Here is a 14,641-nt window from a genome sequence, read left to right as displayed (position 1 = left end):
ATTTCAAAAGATGCATACACCAACGTCATCTAATTCCCTCTGATCAGCCTCTACCTTTTCAGGTGTATTGATCTGCTCTTGTTTATGAAGCTCCCAACTATTGGAAAGAAGAGTTTATAAATAACTACAGAGAAATGGGATTCTGTATCACAGCAGTTCCAGCTGTTCTGCTTTTGTTTATGGCACAACACACAGTTTTTGGAGCTTTTCTTAACCAGGAGGTTGCAAAAGGAAGCTCAGCATGCCAATGTCACTGAGAATTGTTGTGTTGTATTGTACTGTGCAAATGGTGTTTTCTCCCTCTTGGGACGGAGAGGTTTCTGGGTTTGCTTTTGTAGATAAGATATAAGCTCAGTAGTGGCTCTACTAGTAAATACAAGTAGCCCCAAGCTCTGGAATGTGTCTTGTTGGTCCCCCCGGTGATTTGACAAAGTACCCTTCCAGCAACCTCCTGAAAAGTACAACATGAACAGTTTTGTTGATTCCTCAGTGCCTGGAATAGTGGGAAGGGACACTTTGCCAGTGTTGGTGTGGGGTTTGGACGTCTCACCCACATTCAGTGGTGGTCAGTCCCAGGAATCAGATGTGTTATCAGGAGGGTGAGGGAAGTTCTCTCTCTAAAATTGCCACTTCTGGAATTGTGACTACCTTTTGGGGAGAAAGGTGTAGGAAACCTCCAAAAGATAGAGTCTGTGATTTAAAGTACAGGGGAGCTTCCACGCAAGGGGAGATTAGTCAGATCGAGATGTGTTGTTTGCATAGAGTGGCAGCTGGGAGAGGGGGATGATCAAGCCAAGTATAGTCCAGAGAGGAGTAGGGTGGTTTGCAGCATCTTGTGATGTGGGTTACCCAGTGAACTCATTAAGCAAATGGTTTGAAGAAAATGAAGGTAAGTTCATTCTCCTGACATGCATAATTACATATATGTTCCATCATCACTTGCTGCTGCGGAGTCCCAAAGAGGAGAATAGATGTGACGCAGGACTAGATCATCATGGAATAGATTCCTGGGGAGGCTGAATGTAATCAAAGGGTTGGCAGCAAGAAGAGAGTCATAGATATCCTCATTTGCTTCCCCCTCCTCCTCTGGGGAAGGCTGTGGCCATGTTCTTATGCCTGCTGTGGCCTCTTGTCTTGGCACAGGGTCTCAGAGTGCTGGAGGATGTGGTTTGACTGGCAGCGCTTCCTTTCCTCAGGAACAGATCTTCCCATTCTTCTCCCACCACGTGAGACCTTGTGTGCTGGGTGAGGAAGCACAGGGCAGGTGGTGAAGGAAGGGCAACGATGCTGGGCTGCATCAGGATTCCCACCTGCACCATCTGGCCTGAGGAGCGTGGAAGACACCGCAAGCCCGTGGGGCTGAGGCAGTGGCCTGGAGAGGTCAGAGCCCGGTGTGTGGATCTCATGGCAGCCCTGAGCCGTGACGCTGCCACGGCAAAGCCCGGCCTGTGAGGGTGGTGTGTGGTGCCTGGGCAAGGGGAGGCTGATCCATTTCATCCCTCGTTCGGGCACTGTTCGAGTCGGCTGCCGCAGTCAGGCTGCGGGGTCGTGTTTGGAAGGCTTTCTCAGCAGTGCACACATGTTAATGATGTTTGAGGAGTAGTTTCTGTGGGAGACCTGGGAGCCAGGCAGCTCTGCAAATCAGCCCATTAGTATTTTTAAAAGAAAACCTCCATCCTATAGGAACTGCTTTGGCCTCTGGAGACGTGCCAGAACTGTATCCCAGACTGCACCGCACCCGCTTCTATTAGCTCTTTTCCCTCTCTCCTTTTATCCACCCCTTTTCCTTCCCTCCTGCCTAGAGCTTTCTCTTGCTTTTCTATCCAAAACACACTTTAGCTGTTCCTTTGGAAGTTTGCACAAGGATAGGTTGGCGTTTACTTTTCCCCCTGCCGTCTCCTTTCTCCTTTTGGAGCTAATCACCCTGGTGAAATTGAGCTGTAATTCAGTTGGCAGTGGTCAGATTGAGCTGAACATGTGTGCTCCAGCACATCCCCAGATTCTTGCATCAACAAAAATGAGCACAGACAGGCACAAAGCAAAGGAGAGATTGCGTGGCCTTGTTTAAAACGCACTCGTGCAGCAGCGTCAGCTACCTGAACAAAAGCTGCCTGTCTGCTTTTTGGAGGTGGGTGAAAGAAGAGGTTATTTGGCTTGATGTGCACAGCAAGAGGGGGAGATGGTTTCCCCCCTCCTCCCCCCGCCATCTGCAGCCTGGTGGCAGGTAGAGGAGGTTGGTTTGGTGGGGAGGATTTGTAGCTGCCGTGAGTCAGTCAGTGTGTCAGGGTAAATCAAGCCTGACGTTTTTAACATCTTCCCCACACAAAGAGGGGGGGCAGGGGGGGATGGAGGAAGCAATTGTAATTTTATGTCTATATCCTGCTCGACTAATCAAGGTGAGCAAGAGACTTGCCAGCCAGAGGTTTTCCTCTTGTTAGCTTGTTCATTTCTCTGCTTTGCCTTTCCCCTTCCTTTCCTGGACTACTGTAGCAATCTCCTCTGTAGGGAAAGAAAGATCCAGCTGATCAATGCTAGAGGCTTGTAGACAAATGGTTCTTGCTCCTCCAGACTGTCTCTTTTAGTATGTCTCTAATTAGGTGAGTGAAAACCCATGGAAGAACACATTTTGGCAGAGGTTCAACTACCTTTGGCCCTGTATCCTGCTTCCTCACTCCTGCTCAGACCCTAAACTTACTGCTAGCCCTGGTGACAGTGCTGTAGTGCACCTTTACCTCTCCTGCCCCTCTTGGGAGCACCTTGTTCAGGTTGGACAGGCCTACAGGTGAGCTATGGAGACAAAGAGTACCGGCATCATGAGGGGGAGGTAATTCCAGGGGATTTCCAGCAGCAGCGTGGCTTTAGGGTTGTGCTTGGTGTGCCTCTTGTCTTGCCTCAGGCACGTGCTGCTGCAAAGCCTCCCTTGTGCCTTTTGCCTTGCTGCCAGCACAGGCTGCCTGCCCTAATCCCAGGCAGGCTAATTCCCTCTGGTGAGCAAGGAGAGGGAGGGAGGCAAAGTAAATTCATAGATAGGTGCCACCCTTCCGTTGCCACAGTCCAGAGTACGGGTGTAACATGTTAGGTGCATCCTGGTTTGCAAACTGGGATTAACTGGGATGCTCCACCTCTTGCTGGGAGCGATGATCCAGTAGACTGGGGTACCTGGTGGCAGTGAAAAGGCTTGTGCCCCAGGGGAGCACCCTGGCAGCTTCAGAGCTGTCTTCCAGCCCGTGGCACAGGTTCTCTTGAAGGTGAGTGAGGCGGATCATGAACAGTCCTGAGCTGGGGCTGCTGAGCAGCATTAAAAGCTGCACGCTGGGTCCATGTGCTGGCAGGGCAGGGCAGCATCATTAAAATTCCTGATGTGCACAGAAGTGGACTAAGTCATCAGCACAGGGCAGGGAGCCTCCGAGTTCTGAGTGCTCGTGCTGATTTACACCAGCTAGGGAACTGGGCCAAATCTGTCTCGTTCAATGAATGATCATTCAATTTTTCTCTCTGCTATCAAGCCCTTAAACAAAAGCCAATTGAAATCAATGGGAGACTTTCATCATTTTCAGGGTTATAGGCCTAAAAAATTGGATGCTCGGGGAAAAAGCAGGCCGGGGAAGAGAAAGGGAAGGAGGAATAAATGCTGCTGTAACATTGTGGCTTACAACAGAAACAGATGGAAGTGAGAAATGCTTTAGTTACGATTCTCCGGCAGCGACAATTCAGCAAAGCTGTACATGGAGATGTGTACATTGAAGAGCATCCTTCCTTATGCAGACTGCTCTGTGGGTGCAGCCTGTCCCTCTGGGAATCCCATCTCTGCGTGTCCTATTTGTTTATGTGATTAAGTTCTCTGCTCTCCCATTGCAGTTAAAGTTGTTGTTAGTGGTAAGCACAAGCTCCACAGCTGGCTGTTCCATGCAGAAATGCAGGAAGAAGTGCTGCCTTCTGCTCCCAGAAACCAGCAGGATTTTTTTTTTTTTTTTTTCTGCAGTAGCTGGAAGAGGGGGAGGTTAATATCTCATCCAGCCTCTGGCTGTATTTTGATAAAATCCTTTGTCCAATGACTGCAAAGTATTTTGCACATAAGGCAGGGTAAATCCCCTTCAGACAGGTATTATCTGGCCTATTTTTACAGCTGAGAATTTGCAGCCTTTGGAGCCATCTGAAGGCACTGCCTTCCCCTTGTGATCTCCTCGGCTGAATGGAAGTGTCAGGATCGGTGCTTCCAAACCTGGCCCCAGTTCCAACACAGCCCTCCAGTGCGCCTGGGCACCGTTAGATCCTTCCTCCCTCAGCCTCCCCATCCGTATCACAGGTATGACAATCATCCCTTCCCCCGGGTAAACATTTCATTATGCCTCGCTGCCGAAGTGCCTTGCAGGGGAGAGGACCTCCAGATAAGTCTGCATTCTCGTTTCGGCTGTGTTTGTGTGCGTGTTCTCTGCTTTGACTGCTCTTCCCTTTCTTTGCCTGCTCATTAGTTCTGCCTGAGTGCAGGACCTCTCCAAAAAATGCAGTGTTGGCAGCAGGCATGAATTCTTAACGCCTCCTGTCTCTAATGACAGAATCCAGGGCCAGGCAGTCAGTTTGCTTGCTGGGAGGAGAGGCAGATGAGACAGTGGCTCTTCCCCTCGTCATGGGGTGAGCTTGCAAAATCACAGGAGGATCTGCAAAATATGCTCAGGTCTTGGACTGCTTCTCATGCTGCAAGGAGAATTGCTTGAGATGGCAGATGGAAAGAGATGCCTCTCGGGCTGTGGAAGGTGTTGAATTTGTTTTTAAAGCTTACTCTGGCCTCTCTCTGCTGTTCTACCCAAGCAATCAACAACAGATTTTGGCTTTTGAGCCAAAGCTGAAAATCTCGAGTCTGACTTGCCCAGTGCCCTTTTGTGCTGCCCAACTTAATGCAGATGGAACGTATTAAACCAGTAAAAAAGCCCAAACAAAACAATACAACAATCAATTCACAGAAAAAAAAATGCCGAGGTTCAATTTTACTGAACAGGAGAAGGACTTTCCTTAATGGAGAGCTTAAAACTTATTTTTAGTAGTGTTTTCATTGTCTTTCATTCCTATTCTGTCCTTGATTCAAAGTTTCCTTGACTTTTTTGCAGATGCAGCTTTTAACATGAGTTAGCTTTTCCTTTCACAGACTGTTTGTATTTTGTTTAAAGAAGAAGGAAGTCTTGGCAAGTTAGAAGAGGTGGGAAGTGAAAGACAGGTGAATCCTGCCTGGATGCCATTCTTTCTTGTTTCATTTAATGTCAGGAATAATAAGAAAAATACCATTAAAAATCTTTGATTTTTGATTTTTAAAAGCCAAACCAAGGAAAATTACAATTTTTCATGCTGGTGATGAAATCTTGGATTTTTAGTTTGGTGGATTTGTGCTGAAACGGTGGAATTGTTTTGCTTCTGATGAAATCTCAGTAGGCACTGAGAAAATTTCAAGTTGATTGTGGGATGACCAATCCCTCTTGGAGTTCTGGTTACTTCTTTCCATTTGTCCTGGTCTCTCCTTTCCACTTCCATCCTTGCTGATGCATTTTTCCACTCCTGTTCGTGTTCTGGTGAAACTGCCAGCACCAAGACCGTTAAAATGCCCATGAGGAATTCCCTTCCTGGATGGACTAGTTGGGTTAAGATCTTTGTGATCCCCAGAGATGTCATCTTAGCCTGACTGAGTTGCCTCCATTTCACACACTGTTGCTGGAAACTTCTCATTTTTCTGCTCAGAGTACTTCACTTCTTCTATAAGGAAAGGCAGATTCTGGTGCTGGGACATTCCTTGTGGCCTGTGGAGGTTGGTCAGGTAGGCTGGATCTCTACCTGTGTTGCTTGGAGAGTTAATTCTGGCTTTGCAACAACTGAAGTTGAGCGTTTTTGCTGGTTTGTTGCTCCTCAGTACATCAGATCTGGTAAATAAATAGATAAATAAATTTAAATGGTGGGATTCATTTGGGGAATCTTCAGAACCACAGGTAGATCTTTGATTTGGAGGAAAGAGAAGGCTGGGAAGTATCCTGTCCAGGGATTCTGCTTTCTCTCCCAGTCCCATCTGTGTCCACGGGCCCAGGGAAATGAGCTGGTGTTCAGCCTAGTTCTGACAGATGAGTGCACACTGAAACCTCTGGTGATGGTCTTGGCAGAGTAATCTGAAAACCAAAGGATCTCTGGAGCTCTCTTCAGAGCTCTGTGAAAGCTTCTTCTGCATGAAGCCTATGCCGTAACTTTGGAGACGAGACCTGGCCGTGTCTGGACCAAGTGTTCAGCAGAAATGTGGAGCCACCACCTTTTGTGGCAGCCTGATGTTCTAGACCAGCTCTGGGATGAAATATCCAAAATCCATCTGTAATGAGGTCTTTGGGACTCTCTTCTCCATGTCTTGCTGGCAGGAAGTTCCCCCCTTCTGTGTGTACCTCCATCCCCTCGAGCAGGCGTGTTGATTCCACGTTCCTCTTGTTCTCAGGGGCAGGTTTTAAAATCCTGTCGTAATTACTCACAAGCTGTGATTGGAGCCCATGCTCAGAAACCCTTTTTGCATCCAGGGAGGATCTGATTATAATTGTCGCAGAGAGGTTTGTTTGAGACTGATTCTGTGTCAGCTTGAAATTTCTTGATGATGCTCTTTGGGAACGAGAACTGTGCAGGCTTGAGGTCCAGAGAAGGGTGGTGGAAGGGACTTGCAGTGTCAGGCTTGGGGATGGAAATTGCTTTTTCTTCAGAGAAGATAGATATGGTAGGAATGCTAAGCTGGAGAAAGAGCAGAGCAGGAGCTACTGGAATTACCTGACTGGTCTTTGGGGCACCTCTGTCTTCTCCACCCTAAAGACTTGAGGAGGCGGCCTGTTTTCTTCAGGGTGGTTGATTTAAATCACCCCTTTTAATCATGATTTAAATCAACAAGCAGGAAATCTTGATTTAAAAACCACATTTTAATCTTGTATTTTAAAGTTCATTTCCTAATGAAACGTGGTTTCTCATTGGTTGGCATAATTTGGTGCTATTTTTGGCACAGCAAAAGGGGACGCGACACCCATACATATTTATTGGTGTGACTGTATAGCTCAACATATATCTAGATCTATGTTCTAACTTCTACATCTTCTTGTTACATTGAAGGAATGGAAAGCGTGTAATTTCTGATGTGTTAGCCACGGCTTTGTTTTTTACACTTGTCTCAAGCTATACGAGGCCAAAAATTAAAATGCAATTAAAAATGCATGAAGAAAGCAGTTAAAAAGTTTTTTGTTGGTAGTTTAAAAGTTTTTTGTTTTCGCAGAGGGCTGGAACGAGCCTCTGCAGATAATCTACACCGTGTGTTGGCATTGAGGCAAGATCAATTACACCTCTCCCCTCCACACAGGTGTTTGTTTAACCTTTCTGTAGATGTCTCCAGTGAAAAATTCTGCAACTTCATTGTATCTGTTCTAGGGAGAAAGTTTTTAATCTTTTTTTTTTTTTTTTTTAATGTCTAAACTTAAGCTTTCTTTGCTCCAAGTTAAATTATTTCTTCTTCTGCCACTGAACACAGAGAACAATCGACTGCTGTCTTAATAACCTGCAAGCTACTGGAAGATTGTTATGCCTCTGTGCCTTAGTCTTCTCTTTTTTTTTTTCTAGGCTGAATGAACTTAGTTCGTTTAACCTTTCCTTGCCAGCTCTTCCTAAAGCTGTGATGGTTTAATTTCTTCTCCTCCGGACTGCCCCCTGCTTTTTCATCTCTTTCTGCATCTGCAGTGAAATTACTTTGGGGGTGCTTCAGGAGGAGAAATTGCTTGCCATGCCGTGTAGGCAAACTGTGGAACTCATTGCTATGGGATGCTGTGGATGCTAAAGATTAAATGGGTTTGGAAAGGGTTTAAGCAAAGTAATGAAAGCTGTTCCTGAGCCGTGCGTTGCTGGAAGGCCTTGGGAGATTGGGATAAACAAAGGGTAAAATGCTACGCTCTGTCTTAAGGTTTCATTGCTGGCTTTGGAGTGGTACAAGCCCTGCCGGGGGTCGTACTGCCATGCAGTGCCCTGCATCCATGTCAGGCTGTTGTGATGTACTGGGAGCCTGTCCCTACTCTGTTTCAGAGGAGTGCTGGGATGTGCCCACGTCTTCCCCCGGAGCTTGTCTTTCCAGCCTTTCCAGCAGCTGCCTTGCAGCTAGCTGGAGAAACGGAGTCCAGCTCTCACTCGAGCACGCTGGGAAACAGCCTCAGAAAACCTGGGTGGCAGCAAGGGGTGTATGAATTTCCTGGGATTTGAATGTTAACCAGCTGCTGTTTGAGCAATGCTCTGCTCCTATGGCAGATGGGAGCGTGGGGTGGTGCTGGTGCCTTTGCTGGAGCACCACGGTGGTTAATGCTGCCCCAGCCAGGCTGTGCGAGCTGTAAACAGCCGTCGGGAAGCAGAAACCTCTCTCTTCCCCTCAACTACTGGATTCGACAGTTCTCCTTTTATCTGTTCAGAAAGTGCTGAAGTGTTTCTAGCTCCTCTTCAAAAGCAATTCTGCACTGCCCAGAGGGGGCTGTAATTCACGTGGGGAGCCGGCAAAAAAAGATACTCCCCATCTCAGCAGCTGTGTGTGAACCACATAAATCCTGACTTCAGCTCCTCAGTGAAATTTAAGTGCGAGGGTGGGAATGTGGTGACAAGGACTCTGTGGGTCACCAGCAGGGTGAAGGTACACCAGGAAGCCCTTACTTCTGGAAAGGCAGGGTTTGAGGATAGCAATGCTTAGTCCTGGAGCATCTTCAGGGGTGGTTAAAAAGGTAATTGGAGTCTGACTTTCCTGTTTGCCAAGCCTCATGGTGCTCTGAATATACCCTGTTCAGTACCCTGTCACTGAAGGTCTTTAGAGAACAGTCCCTCTTTGCTCCCATCTGTTCTTGGGCTTCCAAATCCCTTTTTCCTTTTCAGTTCACCTTATGGAGGGGAGCACTTTCCCAAAGGGGACCCTACCTGAGTTTAACTCTGCTGAGGCCACAGGAGCGCAGCAAAGATCGGGTAGGTTCGCCATTCCCTGGGGCAGAATGAGGCCAATTCAACATTTAAGGGGAAAGCTGGAATGTGGCTTTTGATGGACTGGGGATCACAGAATCCTAGAATAGTTTGGGTTGGAAGGGGCCTTAGAGATCACCTAGTTCCAGCGTGGGGGCATGGAGGTGGATTTAGGCAGCAGTGAAACAGTGCTGATCGTGTTTCCCTCGTCATGGCGGGAGGTCATGGGCAGTGGGGCCTGGGATGGGCAAAGCAATAAAAGTTGCTCATCATCTCCCAAGTGATGGTCCCAAAAGGAGGGTGGATGTGTCTGAAAGGGACTCATCACAGTTATTGCATCTCTTTCACCTCTTGAAAAACATTTGCACTGAGATGTCTTTGTTTCAAGAAATAATAAAGCTGGGCAGCTTGCAAGCCGCGTGCTTGCCTTCTCCCTGGTGTTCCCGTGCTTGGCAGTGCCTTTGCTTTTGCAGAAGAAGTGTGGATTTGTTTTTTAACTCTTGCTGCTCTGTGAAAGAGAGCAGCCAGAGAATGAACAGTTTGGGATTTTGCAGGTAGGCAGGGGGTGGACACCAGTCCTCTTTAATCTTGGGTGCTGAAGGTGATCAGAGGTTTTTGTACAGACCTTTATCTGTTGGCAACTTAATTAACTAATGGTCCCAGAAAGCTCTTACAGAACAATTGATTTTACTCACTTCAATATCGTTATCTCTGTCCTATTGGCACCCAGGCGGTTGTGCAGACTTTTTTTTGGGTGTTGAAAGCTGGTCATTGCTTCCTTTCCCAACCCTGTTTTTTTATCCACAGGTTTTTGGATTAGAGATTTAGCTTTAGAGAGAATGAAATCCTCTCTGTCTGTGGCTGTGTGGGGAGCACGTGGCTGCAGCTGGAACAGCCTTAGAGTATGAATGGCACAGGGCAAGGGAAACATGATCAGCATTGTTTCATTGCTGCCTGGCCTCACTGTCTGTGCTCCACACCTGACCCGAGGACACACGTGAGAGCAATATGAGATATCCAGCCCCTCGTCACGTTGTGTCTTCTCTTTGCCTCTGGCCTGAACCTGGCTCTCCTGGTTACTAGTTCTTGCAATTTTACTGGTAGCCCTCCTGGTGATACATGTCACGTTGAACTCCCGTGTCGTGGGTGCATGTGACAGAGAGAATCACAGCCTGTATTTTAATAAAGCTTAATTCCTCTGCCTCCATAAAAATATCTATGTAAGAAGACATAGCTGAGCCCTGAGGCATAGACATGAGAAGGTAGTGGGAAGATCTACCCCTGGGCTGTGTGTGTGTATTTAAAGTGCTTTCCCAGTGCAGGGATGTTGTCTCCTGGGGTCACTGAGACTTCTGTGATAGGGATTGCTGGGGTGAACTGGGATTTGATGAGAATTGAAGCTGGCTGGGGAAAAAAAAATTACCTGAGTCCTCCACTTCATACTGGGTTGGATTTTGCATCGTCTTTGCTAAGGTCAGAAGAAATTCATAATGGCAGCTAGGGCCAGAACAAACAGCTTTAAGACTTGTTAAAAGTCTTCCCCTTTTCCCATCCCTCCAGCTTCCTCGGACACCTGGTCATTCCCCCTTCCACCTACCCCTCAAGCCAGCAGCTCATCACCTGGCCTGTTAAGCACATCTCCCTCTGGTACCTCTGTCTGTCCCCATTCCCATCCTACGGCATCTGTGACCCTACTGCCATCGTGGCAGACTCCTTTCCGGGGCTGAGGGTGGCTGGGTCGGCCCCTCCTGCACGTGGTGCTCTGCAGTAGAGGGAGCTACTTCTCCTTTTATTAAAACATGGTCACATAGGTCAGCACATATGGTGGCATCTCCATACAGGTGAGATGGTGGTCCTTCAGACCTGGAAGTGAGAACCATCTGCCCCCACAGATGCTGGGAGAACCAAATTTGACTTTCTTATATGTTTTAGTCCCTTAGGGGCATCTTCTGGACTGCTGGTGGCTGGGGAGATGATGTTGCTTTGTTTGAAACCCAGAAAGGATCATTTCATCAGTTTGGCTTCCTGTATGGCTGGGTGAGAGCACCCCAGAAAGGTAATGGGCTGCTTTCACGGGCAGCAGCTCATGCTTGATATTTATAGAGAAATGGTTCTTTGAAAAGACCCCATTTTTCAGCCTCTCCTGCTGTTCTCTAGCTAGGGCTGAGCCTTGCTGTTAATAAGGGAAATGCAGACATCTCTTCACAGTAAAGACAAAAAAAACCAACCCTTTGCTTTCCTTCCCATCTTGCCAGGAGCACCCTGCTGTGCCCCTCTGCTTTCTTCCCATCTCACAGAGGAAATGGATTCTCTCTCTCAGTTGTACTCCTCCCTAGAGCACTGGTTGCTGAGTGTGTCCACGCAGCCATCCCATATCCCTTCAGCTGGCTTTTATTAGCGAGCAGAAAGCAAAGTGCAATGGTTTGGGGGGGAAGGGAGGGGTTTGGAAGACCCGAGGTTAAGTCTCAGTTGTGTTTTGGATTTACTGTATGGCTTTGGAAAAGTCACTCGTGTGCGTCAGCTCTCTACCTGTAAGCATCGGTGTGGTCTGACCGACTTCTTCAGCATTAAGTGGTACTTATGTGTTGCTTTTAACCACTTTCCATCCACAGGAGAAAAGAAGTGGGTGTTGAAGCAAGGGTCACTTTGAAGCCGAGCCTCAGCCGTTTGTGTTTCTCAGGTGCTTTCAGTAATATGACCCATGCTTTATGTTACAGGCTGCAAATACTGCAAAAGGCTATTTTGAGCCCTGGGAGCTTTAATTGAGATCCAGGCTCCTAGCAGTCCTTGCAAAATGAGCCTGACACGCTGCACTCTGTTGTTCTAGTGAAAAAAAGGGGTTTCTTAAGGGTTTTGGCTGTGCTTTGGATAGATGTTTTTGGATAGATGTTTTCTGAGGTGCCACCGAAAGAACAGGGGCTCTGGCTCCGCAGGACTTTTCAGATGTGCCAGAATTCTGATTTCATTTTCTCTCTGGAAAATCACTGGCCATATAAGAAACTCGGATGAGAAAATGCTTGGTTAAAAACTCGAGGGGTGCTCCATGGCAAACCCATGGGAGGATCCGTTTCCCAAGTCTCCTGTCTGCAGGGGCTATTAGGAGATTCTTTTATTCTGCTCGAAGCCTGCAGGTTTATAAACACAGGCTCTTCTCTTCAGCTGAGTTGAGAACAACAACTTCCGTTTGAATTCCTTTGGGCCTGGAGCTGTCTGTCTCTATCATTCAGTTCAGGAGTGTAGCAGAGGGGAGGGGGGAAAGCCAGGGGAACACCAAAAGGGTTTTGGTTTGTACTGGACTAGGAAAACCTGCATCATGGTGAGGATGGGTAAAAAAATCTCACTATTAAACTTGTGCTGCTGCAGCATGGAAGGATTAGCCCCATTAGAGCTCATAGTGCAGCATCCCTGGTGTAGGTGTGTGGATGAGGAAGGGTCTGAGGACATGACTTAGGGGTTTTAGGCTTAGCTAAACTAATTGGCTTTGGAAGGTGGGGACAACGGGCAGCTTTCCCTGGGCTGTGGCAACACTCATAAGAACATGGTGGCATTTCTGGGGCCTCTGAATGTCACTGGTGTGTTGAAGATGGCTTTGGGCTCGTGGCTGAGAGATGCTATCACAGGGAAGCCCACAGTGTCTGAGAGGTTGCAGAACTGAGGCTGGAGAAAACCTGTGCGATGGCTTCTCTGTCCATTTTCATTTTCCTGTGCCGTACTCAGGAAGATTCAAATACTCCAGGGACCTGTTCAGTTCTGAGGCCTCAGCCAGTCTGTAGCTGGTGGGGTCACTTTCACCCTGCGGGTGGATTGGAAGGCTTTCACTCCCTCCTGCACAGGGATCGAAGGGCTCTGCTCCCTGGCTTGTGAGACAGAATGACTGCAGTTGCTGTGAGAGAGCAGGAAATCATCTCTGTAAAACTGTCCAGAAAGCCTTGAATTCAGGTACAAGCCTCATGTTTATAGGAACATAAGAGGAACCATGGAAACTAAATATGGGTCAGAGCACCCGCAAATAGAAAAACCAGAGGCATTGCAGAGTTACACTGATTTCTCTGCCTTTGGATTTGCTGTGGTGGTTTCAAACCTGCCTGGGGTCCTCGGCTCTGAAGGAGGCTTTGGGATCCATAGGAGGAAGGAGTATTTTTGGGAAGGCAGCAGGGCAGAAGATCTCACTTAAGTGCCTGTTCCACAAGGGGCACGATGCTCAGTGGTACGTAAGATGTGCTGGCTGTGACATTCCCGTTGAGCCCAGAGGGAGATCAGGTACCTGGAGAGGAATGAAGAGCTTTACCTGCATTGTTGAAGTGGAACTTAAACTTTGCTTCCCTCTGCTCCCTTGTTTAGAGGATTACCCTGTGGATGCCCTCTTGGGCCTGTTGCAGTGATTCAGCTGCTCTGCAGTCCTCAGCTTCATCACAGGGAAACTTTTTCACCTAGCTGCTGCCAGCATGCTTTTGGCGACCCTGGGTGTCCTGTCAGCTGTTACAGGCCATTAAAGGATTTGTTTCTCGGTGTATGAAAAGGCTTAATTCAATTCTCATTCTCTCCTGGCATTCCTCGGAGGTGAGTGCGTCCCCTCAGCATGAATCCTCCAATGCCGCTAATTGACTTGAAAGTAGCTCGTGTCTCCTTGGAAATGTCACCCAGCCCTTTTCAAGTGCAATTCCAGGCAATCAGGATCAATATGTTTCTTTAGCTAAGGGTATTAGCACATGACTGACAGCCCTGCGGCATTAGCTTATTCATATGGACTTCCAGATGCTCATTTTTCTTCCCTGTCTCAGCTCCAGTCCCGGTGAGGAGGGACAGAGCTTGGAGCGGAGCCATCCCCCGAGCTGCAGTTGTTCCCAGACCACTGGTGGGTTCTGTGCTGGCTCTCCCATGCCTGCCCCAAATCCATGGGTCGCTCTCATTCCCTGTCTCCCACGTGAGGTCAGACTGCATTGCCCCATCTGCTGGCTCATCACATCATGGCCTCGAGGTGTTCCAGAAAGGAAGGGGCTGGATTTCTCTGGATTTCTCTCGTGATCAGCACGGCGCTTCCTTTGATAACAGAAAAGGCGTCAGCGGATTTTGGCAGCACCTTTGCACTGGGAATACCGTCAGTGTAGCTATCCCTGCTCAGATCCCTGCCCCCTTGTGCTCCCAGGGAGGCTGCCGTCAGCAGCAGAGGACTCACCTTGCTTTCCTCATCGTGTGGCAATTGTGGGCTGCTCCTGGTGCCCAAAACTCTTGGGGTTTTCCTTATGTCTTCCATCCAGTTAGACATTCTTCTGCCTTCTTGCGTTAAAAATGTTTGCGAATTCATCTTCCCAGCGCCCAGTGAGGAAGGGGCGTGCTGCTCTCTCTGCTTGGAGACAGGGGTGAAAGCACTGGGAAGTTAATTCAGAGGAGCTTACAAAAGCACTTGAGACAGTGAATTTATTCTGAGCCCAGGTGCCCTCTGCTTTCCTTGCCTCTCCTTTAATAAGGATGCCACAGCTGATGCATCCCCTCTGCTCCCCTAGCGAGACCTCCCATCCCTTCTGCACCCCAGCTCTGCCTCTTTCCTTGGGAAGCAGAGGGGAACTCACCCCCCACTTTGGGAAACACTCAGAAGTCTTAAAAGCAACAACTCAGGAACAGATCATAGAATATTTCATCTTTCTAAAGGAAGAAGCTGGGT

The 14,641-nt window shown here is 48.0% G+C and overlaps 1 long non-coding RNA gene across 13 annotated transcripts in view; it reads left to right on the top strand.

The window, feature by feature from the left end:
- LOC121667344 overlaps window positions 1–14,641 on the top strand; it is a 94,096-nt gene that overhangs the window by 50,276 nt on the left and 29,179 nt on the right. The window contains exons 1-2 of one of the 13 annotated variants that reach the window (XR_006017026.1): window positions 4,040–4,306; window positions 8,899–8,985. The exons of 11 other annotated variants lie outside the window; for them this stretch is intronic. This is a non-coding gene — a long non-coding RNA (uncharacterized LOC121667344). Of the gene's footprint in view, window positions 1–4,039; window positions 4,307–8,898; window positions 8,986–14,641 lie in introns of those variants that run through there. One more of the 13 variants, XR_006017022.1, reaches the window with a different exon arrangement.

This window comes from Corvus kubaryi, unplaced genomic scaffold (genome assembly GCF_017639235.1).
Source record: "Corvus kubaryi isolate FWS band 111438036 unplaced genomic scaffold, C.kubaryi_AGA036_p1.0 37361, whole genome shotgun sequence".
Classification (NCBI taxonomy): Eukaryota; Metazoa; Chordata; class Aves; order Passeriformes; family Corvidae; genus Corvus; species Corvus kubaryi.
Note: the sequence above shows the minus strand (reverse complement) of the source record. Positions and strands in the feature narration are given on the sequence as shown.